The 27,707-nt window shown below is 46.0% G+C and overlaps 1 long non-coding RNA gene across 1 annotated transcript; it reads right to left on the bottom strand.

Moving 5' to 3' along the window:
• Positions 1 to 12,810: 12,810 nt before the first annotated feature.
• Positions 12,811 to 13,458, bottom strand: LOC123439111. The gene is made up of 3 exons (XR_006630029.1): positions 13,408 to 13,458; positions 13,227 to 13,321; positions 12,811 to 13,029 (listed from the first exon to the last, which is right to left on the bottom strand). It is a non-coding gene; the product is annotated as an uncharacterized LOC123439111 (long non-coding RNA).
• Positions 13,459 to 27,707: the final 14,249 nt, after the last annotated feature.

Genomic DNA, 27,707 nt, shown 5'->3' on the forward strand with positions numbered 1-27,707 from the left:
TGGCCACAATAGGCCAAAAGTGCGAGTTTTGACGAAACCCCCGTAACCGGACCCCAAGGTTCCCGAAACATTCGGATCATAGCGGGACCCAAAATGAGTGACTAAGAGCATACAAAACTGGCGGGAGTAGACCAGAACTACTAGTTTTGACGAGTTCCCCGTAACCGGACCCAATGGTTCCCGAAACATTTAGATCACATCGGGACCCAAAATCAGTGAGTAATAGCATACAAAACTGGTCGGAATAGGCCAAAACTGCGATTTTGATGAGTTCCCCGTAACCGGACCCAAGGATTCCCAAAACATTCAGATCATATCGGGACCCAATATCAGTTACTAATAGCATACAAAACCAACAGGAATAGGCCCAAACTGCGAGTTTTATGACGAGTTCCCCATAACCGGACCCCAAGGTTCCCGAAACGGTCGGGTCACAGCGGGACCCTAAATCAGTGACTAATATCATACAAAACTGGCCTGAATAGGCCAAAACTGCGAGGTTTTACGAGTTTCCCGTAACCGGACCCAAGGGTTCCCGAAACATTCGGATCACATCAGGACCAAAATTGAGTGACTAATAAAATACAAAACTTGCCAGAATAGGCCAAAATAATGAGTTTTGATGAGTTCCCTGTAACCGGATCCCGGGGTTCCCGAAACATTTGGATCACAACGGGCCCCGAAATTAGTGACTAATAGCATACAAAACTGACCCGAATAGGCCAAAACTTCGAGTTTTCACGAGTTCCCCGTAACCGGACCCCTGGGTTCTCAAATCGTTTCGATCGCACGAGGACCCAGAATCAGTGACTAATAGCATACAAAACTAGCCAGAATAGGCCAAAGCTGCGAGTTTTGACGAGTTCCCCATAACCGGACCACGGGGTCCCAAAATGTTCTCATCACAGCGAGACCCAAAATTAGTGACTAATAGAATAGAAAACTGTCCGGAATAGGCCAGAAACTGCGAGTTTTGACGAGTTCTCCGTAACCGGACCCCGGGGTTCCCGAAACGTTTGGATCGCACGAGGACCCAGAATCAGTGACTAATAGCGTACAAACCTAGCCGCAATAGGCCAAAACTACGAGTTTTGACGAGTTCCCCGTAACCGAACCCCGGGGTTCCCGAAACGTTCAGATCGTAGCGGGATCCAAAATTAGTGAGTAACAACATACAAAGCTAGCGAGAATAGGCCAAAACTACGAGTTTTGACGAGTTCCACGTAACTGGACCCCGGGGTTCCTGAAACATTCGGATCGCAGCGGGACCCAAAATCAGTGAGTTATAAGCATACAAAACTCGCCATAATAGGCCAAAACTGCGATTTTTGACGAGTTCCCCGTAACCGGACCACGGAGTTCCCAAAACGTTTGGATCACAGCGGGACCTAAAATCAGTGACTAATAGTATACAAAACCGAACAAAATAGGCCAAAACTGCGAGTTTTGACGAGTTCCACGCAACCGGACCCCGGGGTTCCCCAAACGTTCGGTTCGTAGTGGGACCAAAAATCAGTGAGTAATAGCATATAAAACTGGCCAGAATAGATCAGAACTGCGAGTTTTGACGAGTTCTCCGTAACCGGACCCCGGGGTCCCAAAACATTCGGATCACAACGGGACCCAAAATCAGTGACTAATAGCATAGAAAACTGACCGGAATAGGCCAAAACTGCGAGTTTTGACGAGTTCTCCGTAACCGGACCCCGGGGTTCTCGAAATGTTTAGATCGCAGGAAGACCCAGAATCAGTGTCTAATAGCATACAAACCTAGCCGCAATAGGCCAAAACTGTGAGTTTTGACGAGTTCCCCGTAAGTGGACCTCGGGGTTCCCGAAACGTTCGAATCGTAGCGTGATCCAAAATCAGTGAGTAATAGCATACAAAACTAGCGAGAATAGTCCAGAACTAAGAGTTTTGACGAGTTCCACGTAACCGGACCCCGGGGTTCCCGAAACGTTCGGATCATAGCGGGACCCAAAACAAGTGAGTTATAAGCATACAAAACTCGCAATAATAGGCCAAAACTGCTATTTTTGACGACTTCCCCGTAACCGGACCACGGGGTTCCCGAAATGTTCGGATCACAGCAGGACCCAAAATCGGTGACTAATAGCATACAAAACCGGCCACAATAGGCCAAAAACTCCGAGTTTTGGTGAGTTCCACGTAACCGCACCCAGGGGTTCCCGAAACGTTTGGTTCGTAGCGGGACCCAAAATCAGTGCGAATATCACACAAAACTGGCTAGAATAGAAAAAACTGCGAGTTTTGACGAGTTCTCCGTAATCGGACGCCGGGGTTCCCGAAACTTTTGGATCATAGGAGGACCCAAAATCAATGACTAATATCATAGAAACCTAACGAGAATAGGCTAAAACTGCTAGTTTTGATGAGTTCCCCGTAACCGGACTTCGGGGTTCCAAAAATGTTCGGATAGCAGGAGGGCCCAAAATCGGTGAGTAATAGCATACAAACTTGGACAGAATAGGGAAAGCTACGAGTTTTGACGAGTTCCACATAACCGGACCCCGGGGTTCTCGAAACGTTCGGATCGCGTCGGGACCCAAAATCAGTGAGTACAAAACTCGCCAGAATAAGTCAAAACTGTGATTTTTGACGAGTTCCCGGTAACCTGGCCTCAGGGTTCCCAAAATCATTGACTAATAGCATAGAAAACAGGGCATAATAAGCCAAAACAGTGAGTTTTGACGAGTTCTCCGTAAAAGGACCTCGGGGTTCCCGAAACGTTTGGATCGCACGGGGACCCAAAATCAATGAGTAAATTGCATATAAAATTGGTCAGAATAGGCCAAAAGTGCGAGTTTTGACGAGTTCCCCATAACCAGACCCCGGGGTTCCCGAGTCGGGAACCCGATCCTAAGCCATAGGAATCCAGCTTGTAACACATCGCATCTCTTTGCGGTCTCACACACGGTTATCCTCACGGCTGCAGCCTTACCTTAGCCGGGACCGTTTGCGCCTTTTGACTCGCGTATGCAATAGTGTCGCTAGCAATCCAATGTCAAAGAACCCGGATCGACATGTCTAGTCACAAACTCAAGCGGCAGTTCCGTACAGGGACATGCATACATGACCCAGCAAAGCAGGTGTCGGTCATCGGTGAATGTAGACGAGTTGTAGCAAGCTACAAGGACTCCATTACATGCGCGTGACATTTCCCAAAGGGACAGACACAACAGCTAAGAAGGACACATGCCGGTCAACCAATGTGTCCGGAGCAGTAGCGAACTACCATGGCTCAATGGAATCACAAAGGGGCATTTCCCCATAAGGAGTGCTACTAAGGCATACGACTAGGTATTCAAACCCCATACATATCAAGTACAACACACGTATGCATGGCATACCGATATGTATAGATACATCGATGGCATCACAACATAACCATAAACATACAAACTTTATTTAGAAGGCTCGGAAGAGCCTCCCACATAATATTACACAGATAGGGGTCTCACGACCCATCATCACAAGTCATACACACAAGTCTTACAAGCCAGCGGAAGATTAAAACTATCTGAGTACAAACATATGGAAAGATAAAGGCACATGGCCTGACTATCTATAGACCCAACCTAGGGCTAGATCGTAGCTAGGACACCAGCTACTCGTCATCATCAACGTCTAGGTAGAACCCTCCATTAGGGTCATTAACAACCTCTGCAACAATTTATTAAGCAAACGTGAGTACAAAAGTACTCAGGAAGACTTTAGGATAATCTATCTACTCATGCAATGTATCAACAAGGAGTTGTGGGGTTTCATGCAGAAAGCCAGCATTTGACTCTTGGCTAGACAAATTGCATTTTTAATTAGTTTTGACAACTATGTATTCTCGCACACGAGTCCACTAACACCACAACAATACTCCATCGTGGAATCATTCCGTCTTCCTACGGAAGTGCCATCCACGACACTCACACTTATCTTGACAAATTTTATGAGTAACCATTATAGTTATCTATGAACAACATATGTTTCCAAGCGGTCCATATCCGCGGACGCGGCTATTCGAATAGATCATAACCCTGCAGGGGTGTACTTCTTCACACACGCTCTTGCCACTTATCGCCATGTGCACGTAATGCACCTCGGCAACCTTCAAGCGGAAGCCCAGCGAGGGAGTCGGCCACGACCGTTAACCATGCTAATACTTAGTCCAGGTCTATCGCCTATCTGAGGGTAACCCGCACGGAAGTCCGGCTGAGGTTTCCGCCACGGCCCCAAACAATGTGCGCAGGGTTCCCAAGCCCACCATCCGGGTGCCACTTGGTACACCGTGCCACTGCCTACCGCATCATAGCCCACCTCTAAGGTCAGCACCATGCACGGCCCCCAGCATGACTATAAACACCAGAAACTACTTGCAACTCCTGGACCGAGTACTAAGCGGTTAATAAGTCGAGCGGGGTCATATTTTAGGGCCCAACATGTGGTAGTATCTTGTCTTGGATTACATACACGGAACTCAGTTCCTAAGGACGGTTCCAATGAAACAACCCTCCATGTACTCCTACATAGCCTTTCACCGGTACCTTTACCAAATCAGGTTCAACACACAACCTTTACTAATTGAACACATTCTCATGATCCTGTTCATCACCCAGATGACAGACCATACACAACTCTAAGCCTAGCATGCCTAGCAGGATAAGGCACATCATGGCTCAAGCATCTACCAGGTATGCTAGGTTGCAAGGTTCAACTATTTACTGTGACAAGGACATGTCATGCAAAGGAAGTGGGTTCCACTAACGTGGTAAAAGCATTTAAAGCATTTTGATCTAATGCAATAAGTAAGAGCAGGAGCGAGAACATGGGATTTATCGGGATGATCAAAATGGTTGCTTGCCTTGTTGCTCAGCAGAGGGGTGATATTCGTCAGTCGGATAATCAGATGTATCCGGAGGGGCGAAGCCTACCGGAATAACAACAATCAATCAATATCAAACATATGCAACAAAATGATGCATGCAATGCAATGTAGCATGGTTTGAGATGACTAACAGAACCTTTTGGGTGATCTTGATTTGAAATCATAATTCAAATATCATTTGAGTTATAATTTAGCAAATTCTTTTAATTGATTTGACCTGATGCTATTTGATAACTTTGTTTTTCATGCATGAAAATAGCACCATTGGATTTCTTGAATTGTTTTGATCATTTTACATATATTATTTGTCAAATTTGGAGTTATATTAAATTTTCTATGAATTTCCAAAGTTTTGGACTTATTCTGGAATTATTTTTAAACAGAAAAGGTTATATTGCATCAGCATGACATCAGCAGGTCAATCTGGCCGTTGAAAGTCAAACCTGACCAGTGGGACCCACTGGTCAGTGACTCTGGCCAGTTTTTAGTTTAAATTTAACTTAATTAACTAATTATCAGGGTTGGACCCACATGTCAGTGTCTGATTAGGTTTGAAAATAATCTTTCTTTTTATTTTGCTAATCTTAATTAGCCTGGGGGCTGGCCCCACTTGCCAGTGACTCACGGGAGTCAGATCCACCGGCGGCGAGCTGGATCTCACCGGCGATGAGCCTTCGGCGACCACAGAGACGGCGAAGGGGTTCGGGATTTCCATTCCGGCGACCAAACTTCACGCGGAGGGCACCAGAAGAACGATACTTCACCCACGGTTCCATTTTTGCACGCAGCAGGGGTTGAAATGGACGGAGATGATGCCGGCGACGAGCTCGGCGGCGGCCGAAGCTCAGGCATCATCGGGGTTACTGCTATGGGGCTCAACACACGCGGGGCTAGGCTCTTACAGCACCTACGCAATGCAGTGAAGCCATTGGTGGCCTCAGATTGACCAGCCGATCACCGGAGGGCTACCGGCGACGAGGTCCCGCGGCGGATCTCATCGGGCTCTGGTGGAATCGGGGCCTAGAGCTTGGAATCAAAGGGGGAAATGAGGGGGAAAGAACTCTGAGCTCACAGGGAGTGCATAGGCGGCGAGAACAGGCTCGGGGATGGCCTGAGGAGGAAGAACAACGGCGGCGAACTCCAGGGATCCGAGGTTGAAGATGATGGCGTCACAGCGTTTCAGGGGTTCTCAGCGTCGCGCGACTGGTTGGAGAGCTTCAGGGGACCAAGGCGAAGCTAACGCGCAGCTGAGGTGAGAGGGAGAAGGGCTGGAGCGACGGCGAGCTCGAGCTCAGCTCGGGCTCTAATGGCGGCCGAGAGGGGGGAGGAGCTGGGGGCGAATGGCGAGGGGATGAGCACGGGGAGGTCTTCGGGGAGCTTATCTCCTTCGCACCAACGCGATGCGGTGGCCAGGCAGGTAGGCAGGTGCGTGGCTACGCGGGAGGGAGCGGCGGCCACCTCCTGGTGCTGACTGGCACAAGGAAGACGACAGGCGCTGAGGTGGGCTGGGCCTCAGGTGAGCGACATGTAAGGTTTTTTTCTTATTTCTTTTCTTTTCTGTTTCTATTTTATTCTTACTGACTTTGTTTTGTTTTATTTTTGGCTCCAAACTATTCATAAAATAGTTTGAATGATACTGGAGTGTTAGTTGGAATATTTCCAACCACATATAAAGTTTTCAACATTTTTGGAAACTTTGAAATATTTGAAATCAAATATATAATTGATTTCAGTAGCTTTTAACTTAAATTTAAAATGCCAAAAGTATTTTGAAAATATGTTTCACCTCTGATATATTGTTTTCAACATTTATCTAAAATATTGAACTTTTATGAAGCCCATTTTGGGTTAATTGATTTGGCACTACTTTGGTTTTCTTTTGAATATAGTGTTTGTTGAGGTTTTGCTTTGATTTCATTTCCTTCCTTGAGTGCAATTCAAATTCTTAAGATGCAATGTAAGAAAACAGGAGCTCAAACTTGCTAAACCCTAATGGGGATCAGGGATGTGACAACTCACCCTCACTCAAAAGAATCTCGTCCCGAGATTTAGAAGTCGTCGGGAATAGCGCGGGATACTCAAGTCGAAGACGATCCTCTCTTTCCCATGTTGCTTCTTTTTCAGAATGATTTGACCGTTGAACTTTAAGAAACTTGAGGTTTCGACGTCGAGTGGTACGCTCAGCTTGATCAAGAATACGCACAGGGTATTCTCGGTATGAAAGGTTATCTTGGAGATCAAGCCTTTCGTGGTCCACTTCGCGGATAGGATCCAAAAAGCAATGCCTGAGTTGTGAAACATGGAATACATTATGAACATTGGAAAGATGTGGAGGAAGTTCCAATTGGTAGGCAACTTCTCCTCGTTTGGCAGGAATGCGGAAAGGACCAATGTAACGAGGAGCCAACTTGCCCTTGATACCGAATCGATGGGTACCCTTCAAAGGTGTAACCCGAAGGTAAGCCTTCTCGTCAACTTCAAAGGTCACAACCTTATGATGACGATCATATTGGCTCTTTTGACGAGACTGGGCTGTTTTCAACTTTTCACGAATAATGCGAACTTGCTCTTCTGCATCCTGGATCATATCCGGAACAAAGAGTTGCATCTCTCCGGTTTCTGACCAATTAAGAGGTGTTCGACATCTTCGTCCATAGAGAACTTAAAAAGGAGCTTTGCCCAAGCTTGATTGATAACTATTGTTATAGGCAAATTCGGTGAATGGAAGACACTTCTCCCAATTCATGCCGAACGATATAACACAAGCTCGGAGCATATATTCTAGGACTTGATTCACTCTTTTCTACTTGACCAATTGATTGAGGATGGAAAGCAGTGCTTAAAGATAAGTGAGTCCCCATGGCATTCTGAAAACTCTCCCAGAAGCGAGAAGTAAAGATACTTCCACGGTCTGAGTTAATCTCCAGAGGAACACCATGAAGAGACACTATTCGAGAGGTATATAACTCTACTAGCTGGCTAGCTGTTATACTCTCACGAACTGGAAGAAAATGAGCTACTTTGGAAAGACGGTCGATGACCACAAAGATAACATTATTTCCTTGGTCTTGGGAAATCCGGTGATGAAATCCATACTGACTTTATCCCATTTCCATTCAGGAATAGCTAAAGGTTGAAGGGTGCCAGCAGGCCTTTGATGTTCTACCTTAACTCGACGACAAACGTCGCAGTTAGCAACAAACTCAACAATTTCTCTCTTCATCCTAGTCCACCAAAACCTCTGGCGTAGGTCCTGATACATCTTAGTACTACCAGGATGAATGGTGAGAGGAGAATCATGAGCCTCCTTAAGGATTAACTGCCTTAGATGTGGATTTTTGGAACCACTAGACGATTCTGGAAGAACACAACATCTTGATCATTCATGGAGAATTCCTTAGCGTTTCCGCTAATAATATTCCCCTTGATCCGTGATATACCCTTATCACGCTTCTGGCCAGCTATGATTTGATCCGTAAGAATAGGCTTCGCCACCAGGGTAGAAAGGAATCCTTAAGGAACAATGTGAAGATTTAACTTCCGAAATTCCTCATAGAGATGTGGTTGACCTTGTTGTACCATCAAGTTGTTACAATAATACTTACGACTTAGTGCATCAGCCATAACATTGGCCTTCCCCGGGGTGTAAGTTATCCCTAAGTCATAATGTGTGATCAACTCAACCCACCGTCTTTGCCTCAGATTCAAATCCGGTTGGGTGAAGATATATTTTGGACTTTGATGATCAGTGAATATTTCGCAACGATTACCAAGAAGGTAATGTCGCCAGGTTTTAAGTGCATGGACTTCAGATCGCATCGGTACCCAAAATGAGTGACTAATAGGATATAAAACCTGCCGAAATAGGCAAAAACTGCGAGTTTTGACGAGTTCCTCGTAACCGGACCCCGGGGTGCCCGAAACGTTTGAATCATAGGAGGATCCAAAATCAGTGACTAATGGCATAGAAAACAGGCCATAATAGGCCAAAAGTGCGAGCTTTGAAGAGTTCCCCATAACTGGACCAAGGGGTTCCCGAAACATTCGGATCACAGCGGGACCCAAAATAAGTGACTAATAGCATACAAAACTGACCACATAGGCCAAAAGTGCGAGTTTTGACGAAACCCCCGTAATCGGACCCTGAGGTTCCCGAAATGTTCGCATCACAGCGGGACCCAAAATGAGTGACTAAGATCATACAAATCTGGCGGGAGTAGGCCAGAACTACGAGTTTTGACGAGTTTCCCGTAACCGGACCCAATGGTTCCCGAAACATTCAGATCACATCGGGACCCAAAATCAGTGAGTAGTAGCATGCAAAACTCGTCGGAATAGGCCAAAACTGCGATTTTGACGAGTTCCGTGGAACCGGAGCCAAGGGCTCCCGAAACATTCAGATCATTTCGGGACCCAATATCAGTTACTAATAGCATACAAAACCGACAAGAATACGCCCAAACTTCGAGTTTTTTGACGAGTTCCCCGTAACCGGACCCCAAGGTTCCCGAAATGGTCAGATCACAGCGGGACCATAAATCAGTGACTAATAGCATACAAAACTGGTCGGAATAGGCCAAAACTGCGAGGTTTTACGAGTTCCACGTAACCGGACAAAAGGGTTCCCGAAACATTCGGATCACATCAGGACCAAAAATGAGTGACTAATAGCGTACAGAACTTACCAGACTAGGCCAAAACTATGAGTTTTGACGAGTTCCCTGTAACCGGACCCCGGGGTTCCCGAAACATTCGGATCACAGCGGGCCCCAAAATTAGTGACTAATAGCATACAAAACTGGCGAGAATAGGCCAAAACTTTGAGTTTTCACGAGTTACCCGTAACCGGACCCCGGGGTTCTCAAAACGTTTGGATCGCAGGAGGACCCAGAATCAGTGACTAATAGCATACAAACTAGCGAGAATAGGCCAAAGCGGCGAGTTTTGATGAGTTCCCCACAACCGGACCCCGGGGTCCCAAAATGTTCTCATCACAGCGAGACCCAAAATTAGTGACTAATAACATAGAAAACTGGCCGGAATAGGCCAAAACTGCGAGTTTTGACGAGTTCTCCGTAACTGGACCCCGGGGTTCCCAAAACATTTGGATCGCACGAGGACCTAGATTCAGTGACTAATAGCGTACAAACCTAGCCGCAATAGGCCAAAACTGCGAGTTTTGACGAGTTCCCCGTAACAGGCTCGGGGTTCCCGAAACGTTCAAATCGTAGCGGGATCCAAAATTAGTGAGTAACAACATACAAAACTAGCGAGAATAGGCCAAAACTACGAGTTTTGACGAGTTCCACGTAACCGGACCCTGGCGTTACCGAAACATTCGGATCACAGTGGGACCCAAAATCAGTGAGTTATAATCATACAAAACTCGCCATAATAGGCCAAAACTGCGATTTTTGACGAGTTCCCCGTAACCGGACCACAGAGTTCCCAAAACGTTTGGATCACAGCGGGACCTAAAATCAGTGACTAATAGCATACAATACCGAACAGAATAGGCCAAAACTGCGAGTTTTGACGAGTTCCACGCAACCGGACCCCGGGGTTCGCCAAACGTTCGGATCACAGCGGGACCCAAAAAAGTGACTAATAGCATATAAAACTGGCCGGAATAGGCCAAAACTGTGAGTTTTGATGAGTTGTCCGTAACGGGACCCCGGGGTTCCCGAAACATTTAGATCGCAGGAAGACCCAGAATCAGTGACTAATAGCATACAAACCTAGCCGCAATAGGCCAAAACTGCGAGTTTTGACGAGTTCCACGTAACCGGATCCCGGGGTTCCCGAAACGTTCGGATCGCAGCGGGACCCAAAACGAGTGAGTTATAAGCATGCAAAACTCGCAATAATAGGCCAAAACTTCTATTTCTGACGAGTTCCCCGTAACCGGACCATGGGGTTCCTGAAATGTTCGGATCACAGCGGGACCTAAAATCAGTGACTAATAGCATACTAAACCGGCCACAATAGGCCAAAACTGCGAGTTTTGGCGAGTTCCACGTAACCGCACCCCGGGGTTCCCGAAACGTTTGGATCGTTGTGGGACCCAAAATCAGTGCCTAATATCACACAAAACTGGCCAAAATAGACAAAACTGCGAGTTTTGACGAGTTCTCCGTAATCGGACCCCGGTGACCCCGAAACTTTCGGATCGTAGGAGGACCCAAAATCAATGAATAATATCGTACAAACCTAACCAGAATAGGCTAAAACTGCTAGTTTTGATGAGTTCCCCGTAACCGGACCTCGGGGTTCCAAAAACGTTTGGATAGCAGGAGGGCCCAAAATCGGTGAGTAATAGCATACAAACTTGGGAAAAATAGGCAAAACTACGAGTTTTGACGAGTTCCACATAACCGGACCCTGGGGTTCTCGAAACGTTCGGATCGCATCACATACAAAACTGGTCGGAATAGGCAAAACTGCGATTTTGACGAGTTCCCCGTAACCGGACCCAAGCGTTCCCGAAACATTCGGACCACATCAGGACCCAATATCTGTTACTAATAGCCTACAAAACTGACAGGAATAGGCCCAAACTGTGAGTTTTGATGAGTTCCCCGTAACCGGACCCCAAGGTTCCCGAAACGTTCGGATCACAAGGGGACCCAAAATAGTGACTAATAGCATACAAAACTGCCCGGAATAGGCCAAAACCGCGAGGTTTTACGAGTTCCCCGTAACCGGACCCAAGGGTTCCCGAGACATTCGGATCACATCAGGACCAAAAATGAGTGACTAATAGCATAGAAAACTTGTCGGAATAGGCCAAAACTATGAGTTTTGACGAGTTCCCTGTAACCGGACCCCGAGGTTCCGGAAACATTCGGATCACAGCGGGTCCCAAAATTAGAGACTAATAGCATACAAAACTGGCTAGAATAGGCCAAAACTTCGAGTTTTCACGAGTTCCCCGTAACCGGATGCTACTTCTCAAACAAGAGCGCTAGAAATTGACACGTTGATGGAGACATGCTTGCGTTGATTTTTCCCTTGAAGTGGAAAGGGTGATGCAGCAAGGGGGCAGTAAGGATTTATCTCAATTTGAGAACCAAGGTATCGATCCAGTAGGAGAGTCTCGTCAAGTCCAGAGTACCGGTGCAAACAAAACGAGCTTGCACCCAACGCTATAAAGGGGTTGTCAATCCCTTCAAGATTGTTTGCAAAGTGAGATCTGAAGGCAGAAAGTGAAACGAAGTAAAAAGTGTAAGGCTAAAAATATGATGTGGAGTAGACCCGGGGCCATAGTGTTCACTAGAGGCTTCTCTCAAAATAGCAAATATCACGGTGGGTGAACAAATTACTGTCGAGCAATTGATAGAACCGCGCAAAGTCATGACGATATATAAGGCAATGATCATACATATAGGCATCATGTCCGAGACAAGTAGATCGATACTTTCTACATCTACTACTATTACTCCACACATCGACCGCTATCCAGCATGCATCTAGTGTATTGAGTTCATGACGAACAGAGTAACGCCTTAAGCAAGATGACATGATGTAGAGTAGGACTGGGCGTTTGGGTAATTTGGTTTCTTTGGTTCGGTTAGTTCGGTTTGCGGGTAATAAGGTTAGTGGAAAATGGAAACCGAATTCTTATATGCCGCATAAGTACCCGTACCCAAATTACCCAAAAAAATCGGTTCGGGTAATTCGGGTACCTAGAACCCGAAATATTCAGTCCATTACAGTGCACCAATTCCAGATTTAGTGCACAACACATGCGAGATCTTTAACAATAACAATACAATATAGTGCATATGTTCACAAGCATAGATCAAATATAATTGTGCACAAGCATAGATCAAATAAACAGAAAATAAAAACATCACAAGCATAGACAGAGACATAACTTGAGTCACAAATGAGGCTGAGTCACAAACACAAAACAAACATGGTTCAAGCTGAATAGTTATCATGGTTCAAGCTGAATAGGTCCAAACTGAGACAACCATAGCTAATAATTTAAGGGCTTAACAAGTTTTCAAGCAACACAACTCCTTGAGGTCCAAGCCGAGGAAATCATAGAAGATAGAACACAAGAAAAGAAGCTGAGAGGATTCCTTGACAGCAGCACACTTCCTTTGATGTTCTTCTCGTATTCCCTATAGAAGTGAAAAGAAAATCACTTAAATATATTGTGCAAATGCAAAGCAAATTAAAACAGAAATCATGTTCAAAATTAAAGTGATATGTATACGAGATCATGCATATCATTTCCACTTTCCCACCATAGTTTCTAGCATATCAAGTTGAAAAAACATGCAAGTTACATAGGAAATCTTACAAGAATTTCACTCACCAAGACTTATGATTCAGTGTCATCAATGGTGATGCGAACACTTGCACTTGTACCAGACTTAGCAATGTTTAGATCAGACAATTCTTGAAGTACATCTAACAATAATAAATAAAGCAAGAGAATGTAAGTATGAAGAAAATAGAAAGCACATATCTAAGAGTAACTTATTTGCTTTAATTACCTTGTTCAAGGTTGGCCAGTAGCTCAACATCCTCTTCATCGTTAACTGGACATTCTCTTCGCAACCAATCTTGAGTACAAAGTAGTGCCTGCACCACGAATGGAGTAAGAGAGCTTCGGAAGTCATCAAGGATGCGTCCACCGGTGCTAAAAGCCGATTCTGATGCAACCGTAGATATTGGGAAAGCTAGGACATCACGAGATAAGCGTGATAGCACATGAAATCTTGATGAGTTAACCTTCCACCACTCAAGAATATTGAATTTCCTGCTGTTTGCTTCATTATCCTCCGTAAGGTACTTTTCAAGTTCAGACTTGCAAGGGCTGATGCCAATTCCACAGTCATTCATTCTCATTTTCTTTGCAATCAAAGAACTCATCAAACTTTCGCAGCTGCTCTCTTCAAAGTGAGGTGCATCATCAGGTTGAATTTCATGCTCACTTCGACCATATAACTTAACGTACTCCTTGAACAGATTATTAAGTGTTGCATTCATTTTTGTGCACACCTCATCTCCATTGATGTCTCCAAACATTTCAAAGGTTGCAATCTTGATGTAATTTGACAACTCCAAACAGCAGCACGAACTCGCTTTACCGAAATGTCCAACTATTTTAGCCCATCGGTAACTATCATGTTCATAATATGAGCAGCACATCTCATGTGCATATATTCTCCTCTCCCTATGCTTGCATTTGCACTATTCATGATCCTCTTTATTTAGTTTACATCTCCATCATTTGGTGAGGCATTGTCAACTATGACTGAAAACACCTTATCTATGCCCCACTCAACCAAACACTTCTCCAGGTCCTTCCCAATGTCTTCCCCCTTGTGACCCCTCACCAAGAAAAATCCAATGATCCACTTATGTAGAATCCATTCACTGTCAACAAAATGGGCTGTTACACACATAAAATTATGCTTTTGGGAAGATGTCCATGTGTCAGTAGTTAGGCAAATTCTTTCACATGATTCTTTCAAGAATTTCTTGAGCTTGATTTTCTCCCTGTAATGAATGCACACACAATCTCTAGTAACTGTCCTCCTAGATGGGACATTGAAACGAGGACAAGCCTGTTGGGAAACGTCGCATGGGAAACAAAATTTTTTCCTACGCGCACGAAGACCTATCATGGTGATGTCCATCTACGAGAGGGGATGAGTGATCTACGTACCCTTGTAGACCGTACAGTAGAAGCGTTAGAGAACGCGGTTGATGTAGTGGAACGTCCTCACGTCCCTCGATCCGCCCCGCGAACAATCCCGCGATCAGTCCCACGATCTAGTACCGAACGGACGGCACCTCCGCGTTCAGCACACGTACAGCTCGACGATGATCTCGGCCTTCTTGATCCAGCAAGAGAGACGGAGAGGTAGAAGAGTTCTCCGGCAGCGTGACGGCGCTCCGGAGGTTGGTGATGACCTTGTCTCAGCAGGGCTCCGCCCGAGCTCCGCAGAAACGCGATCTAGAGGAAAAACCGTGGAGGTGTGTGGTCGGGCTGCCATGGAAAAGTCGTCTCAAATCAGCCCTAAAACCTCCGTATATATAGGTGGGAGGGAGGGGGCCTTGCCTTGGGGCTCAAGGAGCCCCAAGGGGGTCGGCCGAGTCCAAGGGGGAGGACTCTCCCCCCCCCCAAACCGAGCTGGACTAGGTTTGGTGGGAGGGAGTCCCCCTTCCTTCCCACCTCCTCCTTTTTTTCTTTCTCTCTTGATTTTCTTCTCCTTGGCGCATAGGGCACTTGTGGGCTGTCCCACCAGCCCACTAAGGGCTGGTGTGTCTCCCCCAAGGCCTATGGGCTTCCCCGGGGTGGGTTGCCCCCCCCGGTGAACTCCCGGAACCCATTCGTCATTCCCGGTACATTCCCGGTAACTCCGAAAACCTTCCGGTAATCAAATGAGGTCATCCTATATATCAATCTTTGTTTCCGGACCATTCCGGAAACCCTCGTGACGTCCGTGATCTCATCCGGGACTCCGAACAACATTCGGTAACCAACCATATAACTCAAATACGCATAAAACAACGTCGAACCTTAAGTGTGCAGACCCTGCGGGTTCGAGAACTATGTAGACATGACCCAAGAGACTCCTCGGTCAATATCCAATAGCGGAACCTGGATGCCCATATTGGATCCTACATATTCTACGAAGATCTTATCGTTTGAACCTTAGTGCCAAGGATTCGTATAATCCCGTATGTCATTCCCTTTGTCCTTCGGTATGTTACTTGCCCGAGATTCGATCGTCAGTATCCGCATACCTATTTCAATCTCGTTTACCGGCAAGTCTATTTACTCGTTCCATAATACAAGATCCCGCAACTTACACTAAGTTACATTGCTTGCAAGGCTTGTGTGTGATGTTGTATTACCGAGTGGGCCCCGAGATACCTCTCCGTCACACGGAGTGACAAATCCCAGTCTTGATCCATACTAACTCAACTAACAGCTTCGGAGATACCTGTAGAGCATCTTTATAGTCACCCAGTTACGTTGCGACGTTTGATACATACAAAGCATTCCTCCGGTGTCAGTGAGTTATATGATCTCATGGTCATAGGAATAAATACTTGACACGCAGAAAACAGTAGCAACAAAATGACACGATCAACATGCTACGTCTATTAGTTTGGGTCTAGTTCATCACGTGATTCTCCCAATGACGTGATCCAGTTATCAAGCAACAACACCTTGTTCATAATCAGAAGACACTGACTATCATCGATCAACTAGCTAGCCAACTAGAGGCATGCTAGGGACGGTGTTTTGTCTATGTATCCACACATGTAAATGAGTCTTCATTCAATACAATTATAGCATGGATAATAAACTATTATCTTGATACAGGAATTATAATAATAACCATATTTATTATTTCCTCTAGGGCATAATTCCAACAGTCTCCCACTTGCACTAGAGTCAATAATCTAGCCCTCACATCACCATGTGAATTACATTGTAATAAATCTAACACCCATAGAGTTCTGGTGTCGATCATGTTTTGGCCGTGGAAGAGGTTTAGTCAGCGGGTCTGCTACATTCAGATCCGTGTGCACTTTGCATATATTTACGTCCTCTTCCTCGACGTAGTCGCGGATGAGGTTGAAGCGTCGTTGATGTGTCTGGTCTTCTTGTGAAACCGTGGTTCCTTTGCTAAGGCAATGGCACCAATGTTGTCACAGAACAAGGTTATTGGATTCAGTGCGCTTGGCACCACTCCAAGATCCGTCATGAACTGCTTCATCCAGACACCCTCCTTAGCCGCCTCCGAGGCAGCCATGTACTCCGCTTCACATGTAGAATCTGCTACGACGCTTTGCTTGGAACTGCACCAGCTTACTGCACCCTCATTAAGAATAAATACGTATCCGGTTTGCGACTTAGAGTCGTCCGGATCTGTGTCAAAGCTTGCATCGACGTAACCTTTTACGACGAGCTCTTCGTCACCTCCATACACGAGAAACATCTCCTTAGTCCTTTTCAGGTACTTCAGGATATTCTTGACCGCTGTCCAGTGATCCACTCCTGGATTACTCTGGAACCTACCTTCCATACTTATGGCCAGGCTAACATCCGGTCTAGTGCACAACATTGCATACATGATAGAACCTATGGCTGAAGCATAGGGGACGGAGCGCATATGCTCTCTATCTTCATCAGTTGCTGGGCACTGAGTCTTACTCAATCTCGTACCTTGTAAAACTGGCAAGAACCCTTTCTTGGACTGTTCCATTTTGAACCTCTTCAAAACTTTATCAAGGTATGTGCTTTGTGAAAGTCCTATCAGGCGTTTTGATCTATCCCTATAGATCTTAATGCCTAGAATGTAAGCAGCTTCTCCTAGGTCCTTCATAGAGAAACTTTTATTCAAGTAACCTTTTATGCTCTCCAAAAGCTCTACGTTGTTTCCAATCAGTAATATGTCATCCACATATAATATTAGAAACGCCATAGAGCTCCCACTCACTTTTTTGTAAATACAAGATTCTCCAATCACTTGTATAAACCCAAATGCTTTGATCACCTCATCAAAGCGTTTGTTCCAACTCCGAGATGCTTGCACCAGTCCATAAATGGATCGCTGGAGCTTGCATACCTTGTTAGCACTCTTAGGATCGACAAAACCTTCGGGTTGCATCATATACAACTCTTCCTTAAGGAAACCGTTAAGGAACGCCGTTTTGACATCCATCTGCCAGATTTCATAATCGAAAAATGCAGCTATTGCTAACATGATTCTGACGGACTTAAGCATCGCTACGGGTGAGAAAGTCTCATCGTAGTCAACTCCTGGAACTTGTGAAAAACCCTTTGCCACAAGTCGAGCTTTATAAACGGTCACATTACCATCAGCGTCCGTCTTCTTCTTAAAGATCCATTTGTTCTGAATAGCCTTGCGGCCCTCAGGTAGTATCTCCAAAGTCCACACTTTGTTCTCATACATGGATCCTATCTCGGACTTCATGGCTTCTAGCCATTTGTTGGAATCTGGGCCCACCATTGCTTCTTCATAATTTGCAGGTTCATTGTTGTCTAACAACATGATTGATAAGACGGGATTACCGTACCACTCTGGAGCAGCGCGTGATCTCGTCGACCTGCGTGGTTCAACAGAAACTTGAACTGGAGTTTCATGATCATCATCATTAACTTCCTCCTCAACTAGCGTCGCAACGACAGAGGTTTCCCCTTGCCCTGCGCCACCATCCAGAGGGATGAGAGGTTCGACAACCTCGTCAAGTTCTATCTTCCTCCCACTCAATTCTCTCGAGAGAAACTCCTTCTCGAGAAAAGCTCCGTTCTTAGCAACAAACACTTTGCCCTCGGATTTGAGATAGAAGGTGTACCCAATTGTCTCTTTTGGGTAACCTATGAAGACGCACTTTTCCGCTTTGGGTTCCAGCTTTTCAGGCTGAAGCTTTTTGACATAAGCATCACATCCCCAAACTTTAAGAAACGACAACTTTGGCCTTTTGCCATACCACAGTTCGTATGGTGTCGTCTCAACGGATTTTGATGGTGCCCTATTTAAAGTGAATGGTGCTGTTTCTAATGCATAACCCCAAAATGATAACGGCAAATCAGTAAGAGACATCATAGATCGCACCATCTCTAACAAAGTACGATTACGACGTTCGGACACACCATTACGCTGTGGTGTTCCAGGCGGTGTCAACTGTGAAACAATTCCACATTTTCTTAAGTGATCACCAAACTCGAAACTCAGATATTCACCCCCACGATCAGACCGTAGGAACTTGATCTTCTTGTTACGATGAATTTCCCCTTCACTCTGAAATTGCTTGAACTTTTCAAACGTTTCAGACTTGTGCTTCATCAAGTAGACATAACCATACCTACTCAGATCGTCAGTGAAGGTGAGAAAATAACGATATCCGCCGCGTGCCTCCACGCTCATTGGACCACACACATCGGTATGTATGATTTCCAATTAGTCACTTGCACGCTCCATTGTTCCGGAGAACGGAGTCTTAGTCATCTTGCCCATGAGGCATGGTTCGCACGTGTCAAGTGAATCAAAGTCAAGTGACTCCAAAAGTCCATCAACATGGAGTTTCTTCATGCGCTTTACACCAATATGACCCAAGCGGTAGTGCCACAAAAATATGGCGCTATCATTGTTTACTCTAAATCTTTTGGTCTCAATGTTATGTATATGCGTATCGCTATCAAGATTCAATATGAACAATCCTCTCACATTCGGTGCATGACCATAAAAGATGTTACTCATAGAAATAGAACAACCATTATTCTCTGACTTAAAAGAGTAACCGTCTCGCAATAAAAAAGATCTAGATATAATGTTCATGCTCAACACAGGCACTAAATAACAATGATTTAAGTTCATCACTAATCCCGACGGTAGCTGAAGTGACACTGTGCCGACGGCGATTGCATCAACCTTGGAACCATTTCCTACGCGCATCGTCACTTCATCTTTCGCCAGCCTTCGTCTATTCCGCAGTTCCTGTTTCGAGTTGCAAATATGAGCAACAGAACCGGTATCGAATACCCAGGCACTACTACGAGAGCCGGTTAAGTACACATCAATAACATGTATATCAAATATACCTGATTTTTCTTTGCCCGCCTTCTTATCTGCCAGATACTTGGGGCAATTGCGCTTTCAGTGACCCATACCCTTGCAATAGTAGCACTCCGTTTCAGGCTTAGGTCCAGCCTTGGGTTTCTTCGGCGGATTGGCAACAGGCTTGCCGCTCTTCTTCGAATTTCCCTTCTTGCCTTTGCCGTTTCTCTTGAAACTAGTGGTCTTATTCACCATCAACACTTGATGCTCTTTACGGAGTACAGACTCTGCGACTTTCAACATCGCAAACAACTCGCCGGGAGACTTGTTCATCCCTTGCATGTTGTAGTTCAACACAAAGCCTTTGTAGCTTGGCGGCAGTGATTCAAGGTTTCTGTCAGTGATTGCTTCTTGCGGGAGTTCAATCCCCAGCTCAGCTAGACGGTTTGAGTACCCAGACATTTTGAGCACATGTTCACTGACAGACGAGTTTTCCTCCATCTTGCAAGCATAGAATTTATCGGAGGTCTCATACCTCTCGATCCGGGCGTTCTTCTGAAAGATAAACTCCAACTCCTGGAACATCTCAAATGCTCCATGACGCTCAAAGCGACGTTGAAGTCCCGGTTCTAAGCCATACAAGACTGCACATTGAACTATTGAGTAGTCCTCCTTACGTGCTAACCAAGCGTTCTTAACATCCTGATCAGCCGTAGCGGGTGGTTCATCTCCTAGCGCAGCACTAAGGACATAATCCTTCTTCCCAGCTTGTAAGATTAGCTTAAGATTACGAGCCCAGTCTACAAAGTTGCTTCCATCATCTTTCAACTTAGCTTTCTCTAGGAACGTATTAAAATTCAGGATACTGTCGCGTGAGCCATGATCTACAACACAAATATATTCAAAGTGGACTTAGACTATGTTCAAGATAATTAGGGTTTAACTTAATCAAATTATATGCTAAACTCCCACTCAAAAAGTACATCTCTCTAGTCATTTGAGTGGTTCATGATCCACTTACACTATCCCAAGTCCGATCATCACGTGAGTTGAGTATAGTTTCAGTGGTAAGCATCCCTATGCTAATCATATCTTCTATATGATTCATGATCGACCTTTCGGTCTCATGTGTTCCGAGGCCATGTCTGCACATGCTAGGCTCGTCAAGCTTAACCCGAGTGTTCCGCGTGTGCAACTGTTTTGCACCCGTTGTATGTGAACGTTGAGTCTATCACACCCGATCATCACGTGCTGTCTCGAAACGACGAACTGTAGCAACGGTGCACAGTCGGGGAGAACACAATTTCGTCTTGAAATTTTAGTGAGAGATCACCTCATAATGCTACCGTCGTTCTAAGCAAAATAAGGTGCATAAAAGGATTAACATCACATGCAATTCATAAGTGACATGATATGGCCATCATCACGTGCTTCTTGATCTCCATCACCAAAGCACCGACACGATCTTCTTGTCACCGGCGCCACACCATGATCATCCATCAACGTGTTGCCATCGGGGTTGTCGTGCTACTCATGCTATTACTACTAAAGCTACATCCTAGCAAAATAGTAAACGCATCTGCAAGCACAAACGTTAGTATAAAGACAACCCTATGGCTCCTGCCGGTTGCCGTACCATCGACGTGCAAGTCGATATTTCTATTACAACATGATCATCTCATACATCCAATATATCACATCACATCGTTGGCCATATCACATCACAATCATACCCTGCAAAAACAAGTTAGACGTCCTCTAATTTTATTGTTGCATGTTTTACGTGGTGACCATGGGTATCTAGTAGGATCGCATCTTACTTACGCAAACACCACAACGGAGATATATGAGTTGCTATTTAACCTCATCCAAGGACCTCCTCGGTCAAATCCGATTCAACTAAAGTTGGAGAAACCGACACTTGCCAGTCATCTCTGAGCAAAGGGGGTTACTCGTAACGATGAAACCAGTCTCTCGTAAGCGTATGAGTAATGTCGGTCCAAGCCGCTTCAATCCAACAATACCGCGGAATCAAGAAAAGACTAAGGAGGGCAGAAAAATGCACATCACCGCCCACAAAAACTTTTGTGTTCTACTCGAGAAGACATCTACGCATGAACCTAGCTCATGATGCCACTGTTGGGAAACGTCGCATGGGAAACAAAAAATTTTCCTACGCGCACGAAGACCTATCATGGTGATGTCCATCTACGAGAGGGGATGAGTGATCTACGTACCCTTGTAGACCGTACAGCAGAAGCGTTAGAGAACGGGTTGATGTAGTGGAACGTCCTCACGTCCCTCGATCCGCCCCGGGAACAATCCCGCGATCAGTCCCACGATCTAGTGCCGAACGGACGACACCTCCGCGTTCAGCACACGTACAACTCGACGATGATCTCGGCCTTCTTGATCCAGCAAGAGAGACGGAGAGGTAGAAGAGTTCTCCGGGAGCGTGACGGCGCTCCGGAGGTTGGTGATGACCTTGTCTCAGCAGGGCTCCGCCCGAGCTCCGCAGAAACGCGATCTAGAGGAAAAACCGTGGAGGTGTGTGGTCGGGCTGCCGTGGAAAAGTCGTCTCAAATCAGCCCTAAAACCTCCGTATATATAGGTGGGAGGGAGGCGGCCTTGCCTTGGGGCTCAAGGAGCCCCAAGGGGGTCGGACGAGTCCAAGGGGGAGGACTCTCCCCCCCCAAACCGAGTTGGACTAGGTTTGGTGGGAGGGAGTCCCCCTTCCTTCCCACCTCCTCCTTTTTTTTCTTTCTCTCTTGATTTTCTTCTCCTTGGCGCATAGGGCACTTGTGGGCTGTCCCACCAGCCCACTAAGGGCTGGTGTGTCTCCCCCAAGGCCTATGGGCTTCCCCGGGGTGGGTTGCCCCCCCGGTGAACTCCCGGAACCCATTCGTCATTCCCGGTACATTCCCGGTAACTCCGAAAACCTTCCGGTAATCAAATGAGGTCATCCTATATATCAATCTTCGTTTCCGGACCATTCCGGAAACCCTCGTGACGTCCGTGATCTCATCCGGGACTCCGAACAACATTCGGTAACCAACCATATAACTCAAATACGCATAAAACAACGTCGAACCTTAAGTGTGCAGACCCTGCGGGTTCGAGAACTATGTAGACATGACCCGAGAGACTCCTCGGTCAATATCCAATAGCGGGACCTGGATGCCCATATTGGATCCTACATATTCTACGAAGATCTTATCGTTTGAACCTCAGTGCCAAGGATTCGTATAATCCCGTATGTCATTCCCTTTGTCCTTCGGTATGTTACTTGCCCGAGATTCGATCATCAGTATCCGCATACCTATTTCAATCTCGTTTACCGGCAAGTCTCTTTACTCGTTCCGTAATACAAGACCCCGCAACTTACACTAAGTTACATTGCTTGCAAGGCTTGTGTGTGATGTTGTATTACCGAGTGGGCCCCGAGATACCTCTCCGTCACACGGAGTGACAAATCCCAGTCTTTATCCATACTAACTCAACTAACACCTTCGGAGATACCTGTAGAGCATCTTTATAGTCACCCAGTTACGTTGCGACGTTTGATACACACAAAGCATTCCTCCGGTGTCAGTGAGTTATATGATCTCATGGTCATAGGAATAAATACTTGACACGCAGAAAACAGTAGCAACAAAATGACACGATCAACATGCTACGTCTATTAGTTTGGGTCTAGTCCATCACGTGATTCTCCCAATGACGTGATCCAGTTATCAAGCAACAACACCTTGTTCATAATCAGAAGACACTGACTATCATCGATCAACTGGCTAGCCAACTAGAGGCATGCTAGGGACGGTGTTTTGTCTATGTATCCACACATGTAAATGAGTCTTCATTCAATACAATTATAGCATGGATAATAAACTATTATCTTGATACAGGAATTATAATAATAACCATATTTATTATTGCCTCTAGGGCATAATTCCAACAAAGCCTTTGCCACAAACCTTCTAAATCCTGGCTTCTCAACAAATGAGAACGGAAGCTCATCCATAATTACCATTTCAGCCAAAGCATCTTTGAGCTTATCCTTATCAAATCTCCAGGTGGTGAGAGAGCACTTACTAGTATCTGCCATATTCGGAGTAGCTTGTAGAGTTGGCTGCTTGTCATCATTGACCCTATGAGGATTTTTCTTGCACGACGTCAAATGCTTCAATAAGGATGATGTACCATTCCTTTTAGCAACACAAGCAAGCTCACTTTTGCAATAGTTGCGTGTTGATTTGGACAACACATCCCCATCGAGGACCTTGGTAAAATGGTTCCAAACTTCAGACCGTGGAGCCATTTCCTTTCTTTTCTTTGCATTTGCTGTCGTCTTATCAACCTTGGTCATCTCCTCCTGCTGCTGGTTCATGGGCTGCTCCCCATCATTACTGTCCTTCTCTGAGTTCAAAGCGGTGTAAGGGGAGGTGCGTGACACTGACATATGAGAGGTTTGATCTTCCATCTACAAAAAACAAATGACACAACTAGTTAGCCTAACATATCAGCAATGAGAAGAGAGGTCAAAAGAAGAAACAATTTATTACAGAAAATATAACAGCATAAGTACAATTATCAGTGTAACAGTACAACTACAGAATTTTTTTCTGAATTTTAACAGTACAACTACAAGTAACAGTACAACTACAACTACAAGTACAACTACAACTTAGCGTGAATCAACAAGTACATTTGACTACTTGAGCATACGAATTCAGCCAGAGGGACTTACCACTGAAGTTGGTCACTGGCTCACTGCCGTCGACTGTGCGTGCGTTGACTCGAACCCGGGAGCTCGCACGTCTCCTCGTACAGCAACTGGCAGCTCGTGCGTCTCCTCGGCGCGTCGCTACAGGCTACAGCAACCGACGGGTGGCGGCTCGCGCGTCTCCCATCACGCGTCAGGCGTCACGAGCAGGTGGAGGCGCCACCATCCGCTGCCGCCACTAAAAACTAGGGTTAGGGCGAGCTGGCGAGGTGGGTCGAGGGATAGAAGAAAAGGAATGAACTAGGGTTAGGGCGAGGAGCGGAGGAGGCTTTTGTGAGCGGGGAGGCTTGTGTGCGAGCGGGGAGTTGGGCCGGCAGGCTGCACAAGTGCTGAGGTGGAGCCGTGCTAAGAGGTGAGCTGCTCGTGTTGTGTACTTCGATTAATATGGCTACTTCGGGTTTTTGCACCTACTAACCGAACCCGTACCCGAAGACCGAAACGTTCTAAACCCAGAACCGTACCGAAGCCCAAAACCCGAATTAACCGACATTTCGGGTATTATGGTTCGGTTCGGGTTCGGATAACGGTTTCGGGTACCCGAACGCCTAGGCTGAATGTAGAGGGATAATCTCAAACCAATGATGAAAACCCCATCCTTTTACCCTTGATGGCAACAACACGATGCGTGCCTCGCTACCCCTTCTGTCACTGGGTGAGGTCACCGCACGGTATGAACCCAAAACCAAGCACTTCTCCCATTGCAAGAATCATAGATCTAGTTGGCCAAACGAAACCCACAACTCGAAGAGAATTACAAGGATATGAAATCATGCATAAGAGAGATCAGAAGAAACTCAAATAAGATTCATAGATAATCTGATCATAAATCCACAATTCATCGGATCTCGACAAACACACCGCAAAACAAGATTACATCGGATAGATCTCCATGAAGATCATGGAGAACTTTGTATTGAAGATCCAAGAGAGAGAAGAAGCCATCTAGTTACTAGCTATGGACCCGTAGGTCTATGGTGAACTACTCACGCATCATCGGAGAGGTCATGGTGTTGATAAAGAAGCCCTCCGTATCCGAATCCCCCCTCCGACGGGGCACTAGAACGTGCCCCAGATGGGATCTTGCGGAGACAGAAGCTTGCGGCGTCGAAAAAGTACTTTCGATGATCTCCTGATATTTTGTGAAATTTTTGGGGATATATAGGCGCAAAACCTAGGGCAAAGGAGGTCCAGGGGGCCCACAAGCCTGGTGGCCGTGGCCTCCCCCTGGCCGCGGTGAGGGGGCTTGTGGGGCCCCTGGGGACCCCCTGCCTTGGCTCTCAAGTCTCCTGATCTTCTTTTGTTACGGAAAAAATCTTTTCGGGGATTTTATTCCGTTTGGACTCCGTTTCAAATTCTCCTCTGAAAGGGGTCAAAAACATGGAAAAATAGGAACAGGCACTTGGCACTGAGTTAATAAGTTAGTCACAAAAAATATATAAAAGGCATGCAAAACATCCAAAGTTTGACAAGATAATAGCATGAAACCATAAAAAATTATAGATACGTTGCAGACGTATCACCGGACCCCGGGGTTCTCAAAACGTTTGGATCGCAGGGGACCCAGAATCAGTGAGTAATAGCATACAAAACTAGCCAGAATAGGCCAAAACTGCGAGTTTTGACGAGTTCCCCGTAACCGGACCTCGGGGTCCCAAAATGTTCTAATCACAACGGGACCCAAAATCACTATAGCATAAAAAACTGGCCGGAATAGGCCAAAACTTCGAGTTTTGACGAGTTCTCCATAACCGGACCCCGGGGTTCCCGAAACGTTTGGATCACACGAGGACCCAGAATCAGTGACTAATAGCGTACAAACCTAGCCGCAATAGGCCAAAACTGCGAGTTTTGACGAGTTCCCCGTAACTGGACCTCGGGGATCCCGAAACATTCAGATTATACCGGGATCCAAAATTAGTGAGTAACAACATACAAAACTAGCGAGAATAGGCCAAAACTACGAGTTTTGATGAGTTCCACGTAACCGGACCTCGGGGTTCCCGAAACATTCAGATCGCAGCGGGACCCAAAATCAGTGAGTTATAAGCATACAAAACTCGCCATAATAGGCCAAAACTGCGATTTTTGACGAGTTCCCCGTAACCGGACCACAGGGTTCCCAAAACGTTTGGATCACAGCGGGACCTAAAATCACTGACTAATAGCATACAAAACCGACCGAAATAGGCCAAAACTGCGAGTTTTGACGAGTACCACGTAACTGGACCCCGGGGTTCCCCAAAAGTTCAGATCGTAGCGGGACCCAAAATCAGTGAGTTTTGACGAGTTCTGTGTAATCAGACCCCGGGGTTCCCGAAACTTTCGGATCGCACGAGGACCCAAAATCAGTGACTAATATCATACAAACCTGGCTAGAATAGGCTAAAACTGCTAGTTTTGATGGGTTCTCCGTAACCGAACCTCGGGGTTTCAAAAAAGTTCGGATCGCAGGAGGGCCCAAAATCGGTGAGTAATAGCATACAAACATGTCCAGAATAGCCAAAACTATGAGTTTTGACGAGTTCCACACAACCGGACCCCGGGGTTCCCGAAACGTTCGGATTGCAGCGGGACCCAAAATCAGTGAGTAATAGCATACAAAACTGGCCGGAATAACCAAAACTGTGATTTTTGACGAGTTGCCCGTAACCTGACCCCGGGGTTCCCGTAACGGTTATGGACCAGCGGGACCGAAAATCATTGACTAATAGCATAGAAAACTGGCCACGGTAGGCCAAAACTGCGAGTTTTGACGAGTTCCCCGTACGATGACCTCGGGGTTCTCGAAACGTTCGGATCGGAGAGGGACCCAAAATCAATGAGTACATAGCATACAAAACCGGTGAGAATAGGCCAAAACTGCGAGTTTTGACTAGTTCCCCATAACCAGACCTCGGGGTTCCCGAAACGTTCGGATCGCATTGGTACCCAAAATCAGTCACTATTTGGATAGAAAACTGACCGGAATATGCAAGAACTGCGAGTTTTGACGAGTTCCCTGTACCCAAAATCACAGGAGGACCCAAAATCAATGACTAATGGCATAGAAAACTCGCCATAATAGGCCAAAAACTACGAGTTTTGACTAGTTCCCCGTAACCGGACCCCGAGGTTCCCGAAACATTCGGATCACAGCGGGACCCAAAATGAGTGACTAACAACATACAAAACTGGGGGGAATAATCCCAAACTGTGAGTTGTGACGAGTTCCGTGTAACCGGACCCCAAGTTTCCCGAAACGTTCGGATCACAGCGGGACCCAAAATTAGTGAGTAATAGCATACAAAACTGGTCGGAATAGGCCAAAACTTCGATTTTGACTAGTTCGCCGTAACCGGACCCAAGTGTTCCCGAAACATTCGGATCACATCGGGACCCAAAATCAGTTACTAATAGCATACAAAACCGAGAGGAATAGGCCCAAACTACGAGTTTTGACGAGTACCCCGTGACCGGACCCCGAGGT

This window comes from Hordeum vulgare, chromosome 3H (genome assembly GCF_904849725.1).
Source record: "Hordeum vulgare subsp. vulgare chromosome 3H, MorexV3_pseudomolecules_assembly, whole genome shotgun sequence".
Classification (NCBI taxonomy): domain Eukaryota; kingdom Viridiplantae; phylum Streptophyta; class Magnoliopsida; order Poales; family Poaceae; genus Hordeum; species Hordeum vulgare.